Source organism: Motacilla alba, chromosome 3 (assembly GCF_015832195.1).
Source record: "Motacilla alba alba isolate MOTALB_02 chromosome 3, Motacilla_alba_V1.0_pri, whole genome shotgun sequence".
Lineage (NCBI taxonomy): Eukaryota > Metazoa > Chordata > Aves > Passeriformes > Motacillidae > Motacilla > Motacilla alba.
Window position 1 is genome coordinate 31,648,724 of NC_052018.1, and position 20,133 is coordinate 31,668,856.

General features: G+C 41.0%; 1 protein-coding gene across 7 annotated transcripts in view; it reads right to left on the reverse strand.

The window, feature by feature from the left end:
- Positions 1-20,133, reverse strand: part of FILIP1 (filamin A interacting protein 1) — a 102,234-nt gene that overhangs the window by 62,137 nt on the left and 19,964 nt on the right. For 5 of the 7 annotated variants that reach the window (XR_005256218.1, XM_038131156.1, XM_038131159.1 and 2 more), the window contains exon 2: positions 11,812-11,952. The exons of the other annotated variants lie outside the window; for them this stretch is intronic. The gene's annotated coding sequence lies outside the window, so the exon portion shown is untranslated. The remainder of the gene's footprint in view (positions 1-11,811; positions 11,953-20,133) is intronic. 7 annotated transcript variants of the gene reach the window in all.

Consider the following 20,133-nt stretch of genomic DNA (forward strand, 5'->3'; position numbering starts at 1 on the left):
TGTATATGTTTTGTAGTGGAAAACAGATTATTATATTACAGTACATTCTGCTTAGTAACGTGCCATTTTAGGGTTTTCTCTGTAGTAAGGCGACTCAACTCATAGACCTGAAGGTGCACAATTAATGTTAAATTTAACTTATGTCTAGTTGAGACACATCATCAACCTGAAAAATTGCATAATCAACCAGATGCACTTAGCTGAGTATGTTAGACTTCATGAAAGGTGGTGTGTCACCCAGTTACATGGTGTCACCCAGTGGCTCAAGACAGCCACTTTGATCCATCTGTCCTCGTGGGAGCTGAGATAACAATTCATGAGGCCATGTAAAGCAGTTAACTATAGGCTTATCAACCTGTTAACAGAGAAATTAGGAATGCATATTTCAAGTGTGCTTATGCTCAGTGTAAATCAGTAGAGGCCCACCAAGGACAAATGCAAAGTTATGTTCATTTAAATGGCAACAGAGAAGCTTAACCAATTGACCTGATGTTTCGTATCATCTGGCTAATTACCATGTGATTGCTGTTATAGGAGATTGAAATTGGCCTCTTTCAAAATTTCTTTTAAGCTTGTAGATTTATTTTGCAGCAAGCCTTACCTGACAGTAAGTGTGGCAGACAGTCTGCCACACTCGGGGACACTGCCCCTAACAGCCTTTCTTAGTGTGAAAGCCTGCCAAAATCAGAGTAATGTTAACACTTACTCTGTCTTCCCTTATGATGTTGATGCTTTTTCAACACATTACGCAAATGCAAAGGTGTCATGTGCTGAAGCCAGAGATGTAGGTGACAGAAGCTTAAATGGTGACAGAAAAGGCCAAAGTTTCGATATTCACACAGTGATTTCCAAGGAGTTTAAGGGCCAAAATCAACGGCGTGACCCAGCTGTTGTGCAGTGCTCTAGGAACACAAAGCAGCTGTGAGGATGACTGAGTTTTAATTAGAGCAGCGTGAAGTAGCCAGAACATACCAGTGATGTTGGCTGAAATACTGTGTGCTGGAAAGGAGTGCTCAGCATTATCATTTTGGATATCCGTCCACATTTCTGATGGCATCACGATAAAGAAAAGTTTCTGAATATTTGCATGACATTATTTCAGTATGCAAATATCTAAATCCCAAAACTTCGCTTATCTGTTGTTTCACCAGGGTTCCAAAACTGATTCTGGGGACACTGCCAGTCCAGCACTGGTAACAAATGACCTCCTGCTTTCAGTCCTGACCACGTCTCCATATCTTACAGCATTCCTGATCTGCTGAAGGGATTGTGTTCCCTGAAGAAATAGCTCATATGATTTATAACAACTTTAGCATTTAACTCTACGTCTTTTTTTCCCACTCCTTATCATATTGCATATTAAGCTGGAAACCTTTCCTAACAGCTTCCAGTCAAACAAGAAGATTTTATGTGATCAGTCACCTTGATTTTGACATTTATTGGCTACTCATTTCAATATGTGCTCACAGCATTGGTACTCGGCATGGGAACTCTTCAGCCCCTCCTCTAGTTCAGCCATTTGTTAAGCTTTATGCACAAAGGACAAATGCTATGGTTATTTACATGAGCCTGTATTGTTGTTCTGGGCATGGATCCTTCAGTTTTCACAAGTTAGAATCCACACAAGATTTTATGAAATAACCTTTATGTTGGTTTTACTGACATCAGGAGGAAATCTGTAAGGAATTTGCTGAGTAGGATGTCAGGAGAGGACAGGCTGCATGCTATTCCAAGTCTTTCCCCCGCTGATGGCAATTTGTTCTCCCTAAAGCTCTTGAAATGGCAGGTTAGATTAGGCTGTTACTAGTTCTGTTAGAATCAGATAACACAGAGAGGTTCTTTGAACTTAATGTGTAGCCCCCCTTGCTAATTGGACACGATGATTTTGGCTCCATAGTACTTTCCCTTGAAATAATAATAATAATAATAATGTTATAATATACACACATGCACAAAAGTTGATTTAAAGCCATGATATGGTTGTTGCCATTGGCAAAAGGTTTGTAGTCTGGATCTCAGTTGCAGATCTAACTGATTAGAGTATGACATGAAAGTGCTGGGTTTTTGACAGGCTACCAAAGTATTGCAGGGACAGTGCAGCTGGGTTAGTGAACCAAAACTGGAATTTATTTCTCTGCTGTGGCTTTGGGAACTGTATCTTTCAGGGGCTCTGCTGTGCAGGAATTTGGAGTGGAGCAAAGTGATGTGCAGAAGTGCCTGGGTACACAGGGTTGATTGAGGAGAACTCAAGCACTGAGCAAGACCAGTTTCTGCCTGGTGATTATGGATCACTATGTAAGACTAGGAGAGAAAATTAATTTAAATATACTCAAACTGGAGACCAAATAATGTAAACCCTCCATCAGATCTGAAACACCTCACAAATTATGAGGAGAGCTAGAAAAAATTTTAAATAGTGTCAGTCTGTATCTGAAAGTAGTAGATACCAATTTTTAAAAAAAAATCAAAGACAAGAAGAGAAAAGGGAAGGGAAGGGAAGGGAAGGGAAGGGAAGGGAAGGGAAGGGAAGGGAAGGGAAGGGAAGGGAAGGGAAGGGAAGGGAAGGGAAGGGAAGGGAAGGGAAGGGAAGGGAAGGGAAGGGAAGGGAAAAAGACATTTTCTCAAATGAGGCGGAGAGGAGGATGGGGGCATCAAATTGACCTTGTTGGCTTAGAAGTCCTCAGCAAGAACCACCCCAGATGGGAATGGATGGCTTTAGCCCCAAGGGATCTGGATAGCCACAACTATGTTTACCTGGCTTCAATGGTGTGACTTTCACAGGACAATAATGTAGAGATACAACTGTTCATACCACCTCAGAGACTGATTAAAATTATTCGTTTTCATATTGGTTATTCCAGGTCATTTTCCTGGGCTCTGCAGATGTTCATTATTTTGTCTGGCTGGAAGAGATTAAAAGGAATCCCATTCCCAAGAGGTTGTGATAGGACCAGTAGGAGCTGTGGCTGCACTGAATGAGCAATGCTGTGCGGTTGGACTCTAACCCTGCGTGAAGCAGATTCTGGATGTGACAGACTCTGGACTGTGAATGAACTAGGCCAAGGGAATGCAGACCTCATTCTTGCTTTTGCTTTTGCAGATGACTCCTGTGTTTGTTTCAGTCATGATGGTCACAGGAGAGTAATAAACCTAATGACTAATACAATGAAGAACAGAAAAAATATCTGACTTTAGTAATCCTGGAGTTTCCTGAATTTCTAAACTTTCAATCCTAAAGTACTAATCTGTTGTGCTGTCTACCCCCAGTCTCTTGTCCTCATATGCATCATGATTTGAGCAAACAAGAAAAGGTCTTTGTTCCTTTTAACAGTGTTGTACTTTGCCAATGTGCTTTTGTGAGAGCACATGTTTGCTGCTTGCCCTTCTTGTTAGACTCTTGGCATGGAGCGATGGATACTCTTTGAATCAGGACAATTCTGTCTTTAGTGAGCAGCTTGAATAACCAAACCACCGGGCTGTACAGACTAGGAGAGGACCTGTAGCTAGTCTATCTATGTAAACCATTGCTGCTTTCATCCTTTCACCTGGTCTGCTTGCTGCCCTGGGAAAGTATTTGTCATACAGGTGTTAGGAGGAGCAGCCCCCCTGTGCTGAGCCTCATGCACTGAAGAATAAATATTTGTTTCATCCTGTTGACACTGCTGCCATAGGGGGGTTTGCTGTTTGCAAGTAGTGTAGAAAAGTAGCAAGGTTATAGCGGACATATTTGCTGAGGTGCAGCATGAGAATCAGCAAAGCCTTTTTGATTTATCAAAGACTTATTTTTTTTATTTTAAAATTGATTCGTGTAACAGTAACACATGGGCTGTGTTCACCAAGGACTATATCAACAATAGTTCCTTTGTTTGGACAAAAAAAAAAAAAAAAGAAAAAGAAAAAAGAGGAATAAGCATAAATGTACTCTCAGGAAGAAAATAGATTTCTGAAAATTCCATATCCAGGTGTCTTTCTAAATAAGTATAATCAGCATGAAAGCAGAAAAGGATTTCACAAAATTAAAAGAGGAAACACAGTCATCACCAAGGCAGATTTATACCACTTTAACTCCACTTTTTTAATTCCAAAGTAAACTCTTCTCTAGCTAAATTATGGCACAGATTTACAAAGAACAGAGTTTATGCTGGTATAATTCCATTAATTTTGTCATTTTCAGGAAAACTTGTGGTTTCATCTGGAATACTTTTACATGAGTAATGCATGCTGACCAACTAAGGAGTAACATAGACTTGTTTCACAAAGATTCATGTTTCCCAGGCTTCATCTGGAAAAACATCTTGGATGCATGAGGCATGAGGAATGATAAGCTATTAGATCATAATTGAGTCAAAAAATAAACTTTTATATATCACCCTACCCATGTTTTGATTACTGTGCTTCCCAGCTGCCAGAAAGTACAAACAGGAGTCACAGAGGAGACAGTTCAAGTAGCTGACACCACTAGACAAACATGCCACAAGGTCTGATGAGGGCTGAGACATTTATTCTCTGGAGTGGCCATGTGGCTGAAAGGGACTAGCCAGGAGCAGGAGGGTGGCAGCAGTGCCAAGTGCCTGCAGTGCAGCCTTTCTAGCCCATTTCAGCTGAGCTGGGAGAGGTGCACGAATCATCCCTCTTCCCACTGGGGTGTCTCATGCTCAGGAATACCTCTGATCTGAAGGAAGATGAATCTTTGGAGGAAAGTAATGCTGCTGCTTTCTGGGGCCTTGCACCCAGCTGATGAAGCCTGTCTTGAGACACAGCCATCTCAGAGTGCTGGATTGAGCGCTGTGCCCTGTCATGATTCCTCACATACTGTTTTACAGCTTTCTGCTCTTTTGAGTTAACCCACTTCAAATCAAACCGTGAACTCCAGATGAAGACAACACTAGCAGTGTCACCATTAGTTCCAGTCCACACCTCCTAAACATTTGTTTTATCACCTGACAGCCAGAACGTGCCTGGAGAATGGTAAGAGAGGTGATGCAGATTAGCTGGCCTACCAAAGATTTTTCACTCCTGCAGCTGGGAAATCTCTGGTGTTAGGTAAGCACTGGTCATTTCGTTTTGTTGGCAGCATAGAACCAAGCTGATAACCCACAAGGTGAAATACACCGTGGACATAGGAACAATGCTCTGGTATCTCTAGTAAGTAGTTTCTGAAGACCACTGCTCCTATAACAGTGCACAGTCTCCTGCCAAGCTGGTAGAAAACTGCTGAAAGCAGCAGTACACAGGAGCAGGCTGAAGATCATCACAGGTCTTGCCTTGTTTGTATCTTCACCATGAACAACCAAAATACCTAAAAATGATATATCACTGAGGGAATGCAACACAGAAACTATAGTCATTCCCTGAGCCTTGCAAGCCTGCTTTAACCTAGGGATGAACCTGGGGCAAATAGCAAATACAATTAGGAAATGAGGAAGCCCTTAGCTTTCTACAAAATAAGTTTCAACTTTTCACTTAGAACTTACTTTTTATTTCAAAATTATCTTGTATTTTTAACAAGTATGAGATGAGACAAAATGATTAATGTCCCAAAAGCAAACTCTAAGCTTTGGGATGAGGTAAACATTTTGCTGTCTCTTTCTGACCTGATGTGGATCTTGAATCTGTCTTTTTTTCAGTAGCCATAATTTGCACATCTCTGATTTTGCTGAAACAGTAAACTATAGCTACGTTTTACATGTGACTAATTTATCTTTCTTTTGCTTTAAAAAAATGCAAAAATAATCGCAATGTAGATATCCTTACAGATTTTATGGCAAAAGGAAAAAAAATTAGACAGAGGACCTGTATCTTCTACAAATATAGTCTCCAAGAGACAACAGTGTAAAAAAAAAAGCCATCTGCAGCATCTCAAATTTCAACTGTCAACCAAAGCAGGGAACAAGTTCCAAATCTCTGTCAGTGACTCCTTTGTAGGAAGTTTCAGTTGTTGATAGACACAGAGTACCAGCTTGCACATGAATGCCTTGTCATCTGGTGAGACGTGAATTCAACCCCCTCCATTAGACTGGGCTGCCTTCCACCTCCCAAAAGGTTCCTCCTCTGTGAAGTTTAATTGGTTTCAAAGCAGGGAGTTAAAAATAGTCTCTGATACAAAACCTGCCCTTGGGTTTCACTGTCAATTTTGGTGATTTTACAATAATATTTTTCCCATTGGAAAAAAAAAATTCTCTGGCTACATGTATGCTGGAGATTAACCATGGCCAGGACTCCTCTCTGACTGTGAGGCCAGCTGTCCTGGAAAATACTTCAGGCTCTTAAGCCCTCTTAGCATCCATAACATGTTGGCTGCATCCACACTGCCCACTGGGATTTGCTCCTAGCCCATGCTGCCTCCTGAAATGTGCTCTCACATGGGTCGGGAGGGTGTTAAGTGGCTCGGCCAGAAGTGTGCTAAGGACCACTGCAAGAGTTTAGCAAGAGTCCACACATTCACCTTCCAGTATCTGTGCTCATGCCCCATCACTGTTTAATTTACAACCTTTCCTTTCCACAGCCTTTACAAACAAAGGAAATGGAAAACTAATCTGCCATGCTGAGGGAAAGTGCAACTCACCATAAATACACAGTCTGGAGAGAGAAAATAAGCAGTGGGTGGTGGGAAAACAGAAAAAAAAAAATCTGAATTTTTCAAGTTAAGTCAAAGCATGCAGAACTCCAGTTCTTATTCTAGAGACATATTTTTAAGTTGCTGATGAGGGATATTTTGGTGATAGAGAGGTTCAGCAGGAGTCAGGAAGAGACAGAGAAGCTGAAGCACAGAGAGAGGTTGTACAACATCCTCACTTCACACCAGGCTTATCCTGGCTTTTCCTGGGCTTGGTGGCACAAACTTAGAGCTCTTAGTGTCCCTGATAAGGGGACTAGCTCTGTGAGGCTCGGAGTGGCCCTTGCATTATTCAAAGCCCTGGCCTCCACTTGTCATTACTGTTTGCAAAGAGGTAAAAGGAAAGGAGAGTCTTACTTCATTCCTGGCAGTGCCAGCCCAGTGACTGTCATCATTTCCCTGTAATCCTGCAGGCTTTCCACTGACTTCAGAACTTGTGGCAAAGAAAGTAAAGAAGTAAATGTCAGCCTAAATGATTTAAATAATACCAATGTCTCACGTTGCTGACAGGGAGCAGCACAAAAATCTGCAGATGCCTCACCTGGGCATTGAGAATGGCCTCAGCCACTTTAATAGTTTTCATTTTTAGAAACCATATTTGCACGCCTCTTCTAATGTCATGGTTTCAAAATCCCTAGACAACAATTTCTTCACTTGAAAAGAATGAAGTTAAAGAGTTATCCTGCATGTACAGGTTGAGCTGGTTTTGATGGGTTTTTTTAACAACCTTTAAATGTTGATCTGCTTAAATCTTCACCTGGCCTTTTAATTCAGAGCAAAAATTCAGGCTAAGCTGAAATTTCAGCATAGTTACTTTGAGTAAGGAAGAAAAGGAGAAGGAAGAAGCAAGTAAATATTTCTGCATGGGCTTGGTCATGCATTAGCATTACTAGGATTACCTGATGCCAGATTCTTTCATGTCTGTGACATCTTAAAATCTAATTTCATCAGGGATAAAATATAAGTTAATTGTGTTTGTCTTGTTGCAACTAGCCAAACACTCTACCTTTCTACCTTTCTTAACTTCATTCAAAGGGTTTAATTTTTTATTTTTTTTTAACTAGGAAGGATAGAGAAAAACTTTCTCAGCTGCTTTTCTTAGAAAGTAATTTCAGTTCAGAGCCATGGAAAGATATTAAAAAGAGATCCAACAAATGGAGTGGGTGTTTTACATGCATACGTGATGTTAAAGTTGTCTGCACTGGTATAAATTCATGATGCTCAGCTTTAAGTACCTCACTTGTGTGACTTAGGTAGAAGTTTAGGTTTCATCCATAATCTGCAGTGTCTTTGAAATGGAGGCTGAGCTCTCTGAGGCTATGTTTGAACTGCAGGTGTGTGTCCTCCTCCTCCTCAGTCAGGCAGGTCCAGTGACCACTGCTAAAGCCCACCGTGGCTCCTATTTATCAGGGAAGGCATCCCCTGATTATCTTCCCATGGTAAAAGGTGCTGGGTAGAGGGTGGGGTTGTTCCAGCCTCCCTGTGAGAGGACATGGCTGGAGGTCTCAGTTTTGCCCCTCTGAGTCAGCCCTATTCTCTCCAAAGAGGTGGCACCCTTAATTTGGGCACATCAGTGAAGTGACCGATAAACTGGGGCTGGATCCAGAAATGCATCATCACAAAGGCCGATTTTGCTGATGGGTGGGGAGGCGATAGCAGGTATTTGGCACCTCGTTATCAGCATCTGACACAGTGCCACACTTGGTGGCAAGTGTTAGGACATAGCAGAGGCTGTGGGACTGTGTCTGCCCCTCACCTTCCCTGCTATAACCAACCTTGCTGCTTCGTATTAATGAAGTCACAAACTGAAGTGGCTTGTGCTGTTGGGATGGGTTTTCTACAAGGCACCAGACCTCTGCTGCAGGCACACTTCTGCCTGAGAGGGGCAGAGAACACAGTATTTCTAGCAAGCACCGAAAAGAGTCAATAGATGCCCCTTACTGAGCTCCCTAACTTGGAAATGAGCTCGTTTGGTACTCCAGCTACAACCTCTCATGCTAAACTCTTTTCCTAGGAGAAAGAGTGGGGAGAATTTGGCTGTAATTGTACAAAGCAACTAATTTAAGAAAGAGCAATAAAAAATGCATCTATGTTAGGTTTCTTTCAGTTAGGGAAGGTGAAACTAGAAACTAATTTTTATTAATGAAAAATTAGAAAAAAATTATTCATAAAATTTCCAAGTTCCTATTTATTACGAGGAGCTGAATGACAGAAAAGCAGTGGGGATCTCTGTTGCTGAAGGGAATTGGTGAGATGTCTCTAAATATTAGGGCATCACGGGTCTTGGAATACAGATGGCATATTACTGGTAGATCAGGTAAGTAAGCAGCATATAAGTACATTACTGGTTTTCTTTATTTAGTGAAAAGCTGTCTGACCCTGCAGTTATGTAGTGTCTCATCATTCCTTATTTGTTTCCTTAAATATTTTTCATCTGCCTTCAAGGAAGTTTAAGTGACTGAGAAATTACTTTGAGCTGCTTCTCCTGTGTGATGGACCCAGGGCCTTGGCAAGGACCAGGTGCTGTTGCTGCTGGCAGCTCTATCATGTCTTTGCTCTGCTGTGACCAAGCTGGACCAAGCTGTGATTGGGAAAATGAAGAGTAGCCAGTTTTCCTCCTTTGAGGAAGCAAATCCACCTCTTGTCATATTCAAGGTGCCATACTTACTTATCTTAAGAAACAAGATTTCATTTACTGTTTTACTCCCAGTGAGAATAAACCTCACTCACCTTTATATGCCCAGTGAAAGCGTCTAGGTGAGCTCTCACTACCACTGCTTGCTGTGGTACTACTCACTACAGAGAGCACAGAGAAGAGCTTTTCCTTATCTGCATTTGTCCAGATGCAGACTGCATGAATTTCAGAGGTAAGAGGGTTTTTTCAGACCTGCACAGATGAAAGTTAAAGGGCAGCTCTCCAGAGCATGCAATAGCCAATTGCTAAGCACATCTGTACCAAAAAATCAAGCTCAAACTAAGCAGTTGAGTCTCCACTGTATATATACTGAAAATATGTCCCAAGGCTTTCAGAAAAGTTAGAATGAAGTCCCCATTTTGAATAAATATTTCCTTACTTTTACTTATAATGAACATTTTATACCTTTAAACCTGAAAGACTCTGCTAAATTAAATGGAATTTGAGGAATACACACACCCTATGCTCCTATATTAAATTGTGCAACTCATTTAAGCAAAGTAAATTCAGAAACATGGTATCCATCTTTTCAATTCATCCTGCACAACATCATTGACTGCAAAAAGAAACCCAACATAAATTTAAAAACAAAAAATGAAAAAAATCAACCAGCAATTTGTCAGTGAATTCTAGGCCTGCAAAACCACCCTGCTATGAAATGGCCAGAGAGTTTAGAGAAACTCTGTACAGCTGGCAGATGGCCACGAGCTCAACCTAAGGTGGCTGTCATGCTTGCAAAAAATTATCTTTATTCTGACTGTACTTACTGGTACTCTTACTACTTTTTGCCATCAAGAAAAACCAAAAGCCTGCATGGAAAAGTGCTCAGCAGCACATCCCAGTGTTGTGGGATGACTTGGCTGCAGCACTGGATTTCCAGGCACTAGAATTCACCCCGTGGAAGCAGCAAACACCAAGAATTTGACAAACCTTGGACTTGTTAGATAAGCATACATGTCAAAGATAAAGAATTACAATCAAAGGGATAGGAAAGCCTAGAAAATAAAAATATTGGCAGAATCCAACACTTAGGAATGTGGTACAAAAGTCATGAACTGATGTGGCAAGTCCCCTGTCTTCTGCTCAGCCAGGGTGTGACACAAGGTCTCACAAAGGATTTCTGCAGGTAGCCAAACACATGACATCACTATGTAAGACATTGCTATGTATGACATTACTAAGTAAGCAAGAACAAGGCTGGGGAGCTCTGTGTAAATACCTGCCACTGACTGATCTCTTATATCTTGAAGATGCATTTCTAGAAAGGAAAAAAAAACCTGAAAATTGTTCTTCTCATTGTGTATTCAAAAAAGCTGAGAAGTGCCATTATATTAGTCTTTCTCAAACCTCAGAGAAACTTTTCCAAATGTCTGTATAGGCAAATATTGAATAAATGGCTGGCTGAAATAATGGAACAGTTGTTGGACTTTATAACACATGCATATTTTTAAAACAGAAAGAAAATACTGGGAGGGGGAGTAATTTTTTTTTTGTTAATTGTTTTGAAGTCCATAACTAGAAACACATCATTACCAGTTTGTACTCACATCGATTTTATATCAGAGAAACATAAAGTTTTGTTTGTGTAACATTGTTAGATAAAACAGGAACTATATCAATTTAAGAAAGCAAATCGCTTATGCCAAGTTAGTGTCAATTAGCATTATGGATGACAGTTTAAGGAGGATTATATGATGTATTGCAGGTTTGAAACAACTAAAAATAGAAAAGCTATACAAGCCATAAAAATTGCACAATGTGCAACTTTCAGTTCCAGGAAGATTGTGTTTGCAATCCTTGACTACAAATGGAGTTGCTTTCTGGGATAGATCTTCTGGGGCCATAATTAATACAGACAGTCCCGAGCTTTCCAAATGACTCAGACATTTAAGAATATGATATGATATTGGGCTTAAAGCAGTGAAATTTTTATAAAATAATTTAGTGTTTGCCTTCCAGTTTCTGAGCTGGGTTCACAGCTCCAAAGTGTGTTCTAGCACCTTGAGGAACTTTAAAACTGGAAATAAAGAATGCTTTATAACCAATGTGATACTAGCAATGGGACTTTTAAAAGACAGGAAAAATCCAAGATGAATATTGTGAGACATGTAATATAATCATAGAATTCCATGGTGCCTGCTGCAGAGTTCCTCGTTACACCAAGTCCTTAGCTCAGGATACTTATTTTTAACTCGTTATGCTAAAAAATTTCAGAGAAAATAATGTGCATTGAGATGTCCTTGGGAATTGTCAACAGTCCCCAAGGGCCTTAACATCTCTGCAATTCAGATGAGCCTTTGAAAAACTCTTGGTTTTCAGATTCACATGTTCTTGGTTTGAAAGAAGTAATTTTTGTTCCCTCCCGGAGCTGACATCTGCAGAAAGCTCAGGTATTGCTTTCCAGCCATGCTATTGTGACAGCTGAATGTTATTTATTGAGGAGTGTGGCTCCACCTGGGAGCTGTGTGTCAGCAGAACAGCCCGTGGTGTGCAGCAATACCTGTGTCGAGGGATGCTCCCAAGGCAGGGGCTTCACTAGAATCTAGGTCCGGAGTGGGGAGGAGGGAGTCGAGGGTAGAGGTGTCCCTGTGCCATCGCTCTGCTGCTCCCACCTGAGGCTGACTGGGGTCCCTGCTGCTCCCTAGAGAAGAGATAAGGCTCAGGGGCCGCATGCCAGGACAAAGAGAGAAGCAGCACATTCTGCTTGTCTGCCAGCCAGCCAGCAGGTCAGCTAGAAAGCACAGGTTTCCACACCTTAAGTGGCTTGAAATTACTAATATTTTTTATTTAGAGACTCCTGTTGACTTTATCCTTGTTGTTTCCAAAGCCATGAGAGTACACAGTGGCCTGCAGAATCCAGGATACACGAGGATTTGCAGGTATGGTACAGTACAGCAACCAGGTGGTGAAACCTCACACTCCCTTTGCCTCCAAAGAGCCGCACCACGAGCCACAGCTTTCTGCTGTAGTCTGGCCATCGACACCAAGGAACCCCTCCATCCCAGAAAAAGCAGCCGTAATGAGGGAAGGAAAAAGCTGGAGGGTGATGTGCTGGGTTCCTCCTTGAGTAGAGCAGTTCTGCAGAGTATGTGCAGGGCAGTGACACAACGTGGTGACAGGAGAGCAGAGTATCAGTGACACTGCAGGCAGTCTGCAGAGTCCTGCCTGCTCAGTGGGAACACAGGACGCCTGCAGCTGGCTGAGCTGCCAACCTGCAGCACAGCAAGACATGGTTTCTCTCACAGCCCACAAAACAAAGGAAGGCTGGGGACATGGTGACAACTCCAAATGCTGTGGAGGTATAGAGGACTTGCAGGGAACCAGGAGTTTGCTCCAGGAGAGTCGGGGATGTTGCTGGGCATATGAGGATCAGAGCCATCACACTGGATAAAGGCAGGGTCTCATGTTGATAAATGCTCATTCATGAATTTGATTGAGTTGCCTAAACAAAGAGAATCGTGGACTCCCTGAATTCTGCCCTGACCCTCCTGACTGAGCAGCACGGTTATGGCATAAACAAAGTTCTGCAGGTCAAATACACTCCAGACACAGCTGGCATGGAAACACCAGAGCCAGTGGGTCTGAGCAATGCTGTGTCCAGGCAGGCTCAGCAGCAGGACTGGAGAGCTCACAGAGATTCTGAGGGCTGTGAGACCATGGAGGTCTTTGCTGGGCAAGGAAATCATGGTGTTCTGGGAAGCTGTGATCTTTTTAAATAAAACAGTAACAATTTTGTTCAACTCTACAAAATGACTGCTATTTAAATAATTTATATAGTTCTAACAACAGTATAGTCATACAAGGAACATTACCATTCAAGGAACAAAACAGAACTACTGCACTAAGTTAGTAGCAGTCAGAGCAGTGTATGACCCATTTGCCTATTATTTCTTAACAAACTGTATGTGAGTCCTTGCAAAATAGTAAGTCTCAACTTGGTATTTGTATCTTTTTTCCCTTGCTCTGAATGGAAAGAACAAGATCTATTGGATTATGGGCAATATAAGGAGAGGTACAGTAATGAAATCTTAACCCGCTGTAATTGGTGCATACGTATTAAGGAAAACTTAGCTTAACAGGAAGGTTATTTTATTGATAATATTTTCATTTTCTAAAAAAAATGTGCTCAGAGAACTTCAATCTTGAGCAGCAGCTACTTCTTGGAAAAAGATTGAGCAATTACCTATTTATTTATTTATGAATAGCAGAAAACATTTCCTACATGTGCAAGAATTTGGGTTATCACACTGTTATACCACAAGCCCTGAATCATATCTCTCATGACAATTCACAAGAAGCAGAATAGAGATAACTTGTATGAGGCACATGGGATTTACAGTAATTAATTCTTTGGCCTGTGAAAGGATTGTCCTTCAAAAAAATTCAGTGAGAGTTTTTTTCATTAATTTCAATGGAGAAAGAATCAAGACTACTGTCTTTAAAAGTATCTAGACCTAGAAAAAGAAAATTAATCATGTTTTTGTAATGAAGAGCTGAATTTGCAATGCAATTCACACAATGTAAGAAAGAAAGAAGAGTTTGCTGTCAACAAGCACATACTAATTATTAAGATACAAAAAGGGTGGACCAAGGCATAGTGGGTCAAATTCTGACCTCATTTGCCTTTACTTCTGAGTTTAAAGATGTTACTCTGGATTTTCATCAGCCTAAATGAGATTGAAGTCTGGTGTTCTGTAAGCAAACAAAAGTGGCATTATTCATGATTTGCAGAAACCTTGTTCACAGAAGACATTGTTTAAAATAGGCACTTAACGGTATTTTCTTTCCAGTATTTATTGTTTTAAAGTCATTTTACAAGTGTATTAATGACGCCTATATCTTTCCAAGAAGACACATCCCGGAACAGAGATAGGATTTAAGTAATTTCCATCCTCTAATACTTGACCAAGCAGCAGGATAAGGCAGACATAGTATACTCTTAGGAAAATCTTTTTCTTCATTAGGCATTAAAATATCTCAAGATAATATTTGTACCTATACATGTCTTCTTCATTTTAATTAAGTGATGACACAGTAAATATAGTGAGCAAAAGAAAGAGTCAAGGTGAATATCACTATAGCACTTAAAATATTCCCCACTATACAACATTGTGCTGTATTAAGAAGTCCATGAGATTTTGCTGCTGAGCTGAATACTGATACAGCTGATACTTCACTCACAGACATCACACAGGTGCATCAAAACGCTCCTAAACCCCTGTTAGACTAATGAAAGTCAAAGCTTTGGTTGTAGGCTTTCCCTCAAGAGCAACTTAAACCTAGCAGGGCTGCAATAGCATCTCAGCTTTTTAGGCTGCCTTTTCCATCCCAGCTGTTGACAGTTTTGTCATGTGCGCTAAACAGAATAATTTTTGTTTGTTACTCTCAGCAGAGTAGTCAGAAGCTATTGATTCTCTGTAGATTGGTTTTGGAGAAAGCCTCTCGTCTTTCTTTGTTCAGATACACATGTTCCCTCTCCCCCAGTGAAGCATGGATCAGGAAACCAAACCTAGCAGAAAGCTGAAGTTTTCTTTGGCAGGTTTGCCAAGAAGCCCTAATGAAAGGGGTCAGTGAAAGTCCCCATGTTCCCATTGATCTACAAGCCACCGTTCCCAGGACTTTCAAAGGAAAAGCCAGGGAAAGCAAAGAGCTCTCAAAGCTGCTTTTCACTCCAAGCTCCAAGCCCCAGCAGCTACACTGGGGATGGTACAACAAAGGGCAAGTCCTGGGCAGACAGTCTCGTGGGCTACTGTGAAGGTCTGGCTGTGCACATTTAGTCAGAATGGGACACAAAATGAAGCTGATTTTGTCAAGCACCCTACACCCCGTCAGCATCACTGGACAAGGCTTTGGGATGCAGGAAGGGGCACCTCCTTCCCATGACCCACAGGCCCCCACGGGGGCAGGAGGCGTGTGACGGCTTCCACTATCAAATCAACCTTTTGACCATGACTGTTATCATCAGAAGTGTTTGTTAGAATTACAGTTCCATTTAATTTATCATCCGTGCCCCAGGTACCCAGGACCCCACATCAGTTCCCCTGGGGCCACCAGTCCCAGTCCCAGGATTGCCACACAGCCACACACAGCCCAACCCTGCCCTGCCTGCCCGTGGAGGCCACCAAGCTGGGCCCTCAGCCCATCGTGGGCTCCTCCTATCTCCAGGAATGTGCCTGATGCCAAGGACTGGGGCTGTCCCCACCTGTCTCCCTCAGGTCTCTGTTCCCCAGAGGATTGCCATCCCCAGTCCTCAGAAATCAGCCACTCCTGCAGTGCCCTGACATGTACTTCTTTAATTGTCTACTTAACTGCTTGTATTCACAGTTGGGATTCCCCTTTGCTCTTGTTCAAGTGTTGTAAAAGTTTTACATTTTCATTGATCTTCATATGTACATGCAGTAGCTTAAATCTGTGCCTCCCTTTTCCTATGGTATACATATATGGTATTACAAAAGCTCTTTTGGCCTTCTGCCGCAGGGCAGAAAAATGGAAATCAGCCTGTTTAGTCCTGAGAAAAGAAGGACTGTAGAAAAACATATGCTCCCCCAGTATCTCTCCTTTACACGTACAGAGACATCCTGTTCTGCAGTGATCATGATGCCAAGCACTGGGATGTCAGGCTCAGAATGACTGGGAAAAAGTTTCTCTCTGAAGCTCCCCTTGAAACTTGACTAAACTATGAACTCAGTAAGGATTACAAGTAAAACAGCCAAAAAAAGATTGCTATCACAGTCTCAATACCTGGCAGACAGGAGTCTCCTGGAGTTCTCCAAGAAGCTATGGCGCAAGAGACCAGTTTGGATGTTTGGATTTGACCAAACATCCTTTTCTCTGTGGTCCTGGGAGGTGGTGGGATCAGTTGTACCCACATTCTCTTCTGCTTTCCATTGGCTCACACCAACAGGTACACCCTGTAGAGGTAATTCTGGGGTAATTCCAACCCTCCAAACTCTGTAACTGAGATTTCTAAAGGGCAACATGTGAATGCAATTGTGCCTTCTCCAGGAAAGGTTCATCACATATTATACAGCGTTCATAGGAATTTTCCCAGTCAGTAATTGTAAAACTTTGCCAAACAAACTTTCAAGATGCCAGACCCATTTCTTCAATTATCACTTTTAGAAATCTAATGAACTGCATACAATGGTGGCTGAAGGTCTCAACCAAATAAAAATTTTCATTGATTTCCCAGCTTTTGATTGAAACCCTAAAGCCTTTCATACTTCAATGTCAATCAACAACTTGGGGAGGTAAGGGGGGACCCACATTATTTCTAATGAATATCCCCTCAGAAGATTCAAAACCTTTACTCAACCTCCTAAATATTTGGCACAGCACATCCTTGCAAGCCTGAAATTATTACTCTGTTTGCTATGGTTTCTTTTATTGTCCTATTATGCAAGACTGTTGTACTTTGTCATTTGTAGCACATTACCTCAGACTTGTCCAGGTACAAAGATGGACTTCTGGGATGATCGGGGTAATGGAGAGCCTATCATATGAGAAGACAGAATGAAGAGCTTGGCTTGTTTGACTTGGCAAAATAAAGGCTGTTAAGAGATCCAGTTGCTGTGTATAAATATATCACAGAGGCAAACATCAGGGAGATGGGAGAGCCATTTCAACTAAATGACAGTGTTGGCAGTGGAACCAAATGGCATAGACTGGCCAGAATGCAACTAATGTGAGAAACCAAAAACAGGTTCTCACATGGGAGATTTTGGGAGATCACAATGAGATTTGGGAACAATTTTACAGCTGGAGAAACAGCAGCAAAACTCCTAAATGCACTCACAGTAGAACTTGCTAAGTGTATGAAGGGGATTATAAAACATGATTCCTTCAATATTCTAACAATATATTTGATGACCCATTAGATCCTTTCCAGTCCTGTGTTGCCATATAGAGTATAATATCTCATGCAGATTCTGTACACTTCAATCATGTATGCTTCAAAACAAGATATGCCAGCATACTTTATATGTTTCAAGCTATTTAAAAACAAACCAAACCAAACCAATAACTCTAACCAAATAGTTCAGTTTAGTAAGTATATTTGTTCAGGGTAGGGATAAAACTTGAAATCATTTTCTCTCCCACAATGGCAATATATTCAGTAGAACCAAAATATGTTACAAAATAAAAATATTTTACATTCAGTTGTCCACCACCAAAATTCCTAAGATTATTGATAATTAGTTCTACTTGTCATCTAGAACTGTTTAAGCTTTATTACAATTTTTGTAAAATATTTTATCCATGGATTTAAAACCTTTGCAGCTGAAGTTCAACTGTTATTTATGGTATTCTGCTCTAAGCTATAAATTAATTAAGGACAAGAACATTTTTGTGTGCTAATGCATTTTATGTTGGAGGGTATCCAAAAGATATAGCCAAGGGAACAGAATTATGATTGTTTCTAATTTATGTTGGTCATAGCATGGGTAGAGCACATGAGAGAGAAGACTTTTTTCAAAAACAGAGTCATCTGGTTTTGGAGATACTTCATTTTTTCATGCTTAAAAGGTTTCTTATGCTGAGCTTGAAGTAAAAACCCATGAACTCTACAAAGCAGAAAATTTCTTGGGTAAAAAGAAATAGTTTGTAAAAATCTACTTCCACCAAAATCAGTAAAACAGTTACATAAAAATTAATCATTTATAAAAAGTTCTTCTTTCTAAATGCAAACCCACACACATACACACAGAGACCCCCTGTGAATGGGACCAAACTATAGCCATGACAGTACTACAAATATTTTCACTTTCCTGTAGCTCTTTCTTGAAATTTTGATGAAAATACCAGCATGCTATCTTCATATAAAGTGTACTAGCTCAGTGAAGGCAAATTTTACTCCGAAGATGCCCCAAAATTAGTGTAATATCATATCTTATGGTAATTAATATAAAATTCTGATTCACTCTACTCTCAACTAATATGGCTTCAAAAACATAGCTTGAGGTTTCCTGGTTTTATTAGCAGCTCACTGTCTAAAAATTAGTTAACAATCTCTCACCACTTTCTTGTGAGCAATGCTGAATTCAGCTCTCAAGATTCAGCATTAGATACTCAGGAAGAACGGAAGACACATCTCCATTGTCATCAGCATCATCAGCTAATGGATGGCTTAGGACCTGAATTGTTGACTTCTAACAGCTTTTCCTAACTTACATAAAAATTCTTGTGAAAGCATTCTAACTTTCTGACTTTAATCAAAGACAGTGAAAGTCAATTTACATATATCTACCCAACTTTGCATGCATTTCTTAATTTAAATTTTTTTTTATATGCACATTCACTTATATTGTGAAGGAACATCCACCCATCCATCTTCTCTAGCCTCTTGTTATTCAACATCCTTCTTCCATGCCTCTTCACACCCTTTTCTCTCAAGTAAACAAATCAAAAGTTTCGCTTTTGACTCTGACATTGCTGGTGATCTTCATCATAGACTGTTCCTACTCCTATTTGTGCTGGTTTTGGCTGGGATAGAGGTAATTGCAGTAGCTGGTATGGGGCTGTATTTCGGATTTGTGCTGGAAACAGGGCTGATAACACAGGGAGGTTTTCCTTACTGCTGAGCAGAACTTGCACAGTGTCAAGGCCTTTTCTGCTTCTCACCCCACCCCACCTGTGAGGAGGCTGGGTGTGCACAGGGACTTGGGAGGGGACACAGCCAGGACAGGTGACCCCAACTGACCAAAGGGGCATCCCATACCACATGGTGGCACATTCCGTATATAAAGCTGGGGGAGGAAGAAGGGAAAGGGGGGACATTTGGAGCAATGGCATTCGTCTTCTCATGAATGGAGCTCTGCTCTCCTGGGGATGGCTGAACACCTGCCTGCCCATGGGAAGTGGTGGATGAATTCCTGGTTTTGCTTTGCTTGCATGTGTGGCTTTCGCTTTGCCTGTTAAACTGTTTCTATTTCAACCCACAAATTTCCTCACTTTTACTCTTCTGATTCTCTCCCCATCCCTCTGTGGGGAGGAATTGAGTGGCTGTATGGGGCTGAGTTGCCAGTTGGGATTGAACCATGACACCGTTATATATGATTAAGGATTTAATCAGAAGAGATAAGCATTTTTCAAGTTCCTGATTTGCTTCAGCAGTCCACATGACACATATATATCAAAACAGCCGTGTTTCCTCCTTAAACTGCTCCTTTTGTCTCAAGCAAAATTAGTTCTTGATTTGAACAGAAACTGTCCACATGCTTTGAACTCTTTCAGAAGCAAATTGGTCATGAGTAAATGAAGACTGATCGATTTTCAGAACACTGATATTCTGAAATATTTTCTCTTACAGGGGAAAATGTCCATGTTAATTTTAAGAAAAAAACTTGATCCATATTCAAAAGAAAAAGTTATATACTGTCTCACACTAGATTCTGGATTTACACATTATTCTGAGAAATTCTGATACAATCCTTACAGGCCACATTATTTTGCTCATGTTTGTGTGTCAGAAACAAGACATAGCTTCACCAAGGAATCTCCAGCACAGTAGGTTTTAAGTCCTTATTGTGACTGGTCAAAGTATAGTAGAGCCTCTGCTATGACTGCTGAAATATTAGTGAGAAACAGTGTAAGGATGGTCAGAAAGCGTATGATACTAACTCTAGGTTTAGAACCCTGGACAACAATTTCATGTGCTTATATGCTTCCTTTTGTGTTTGTTTTCATTTCCTGTGGAAGACAAATCTGTTCTCAAGGATCTCTCAGTTATCAGGTGATTTCTGTGCATCATGGCAGCCAGAGAGCATTTGTTTTGGCTTTCCTTGGTCATCCACAGCTCAGGGATCTGAACTCTGCAGGGCTC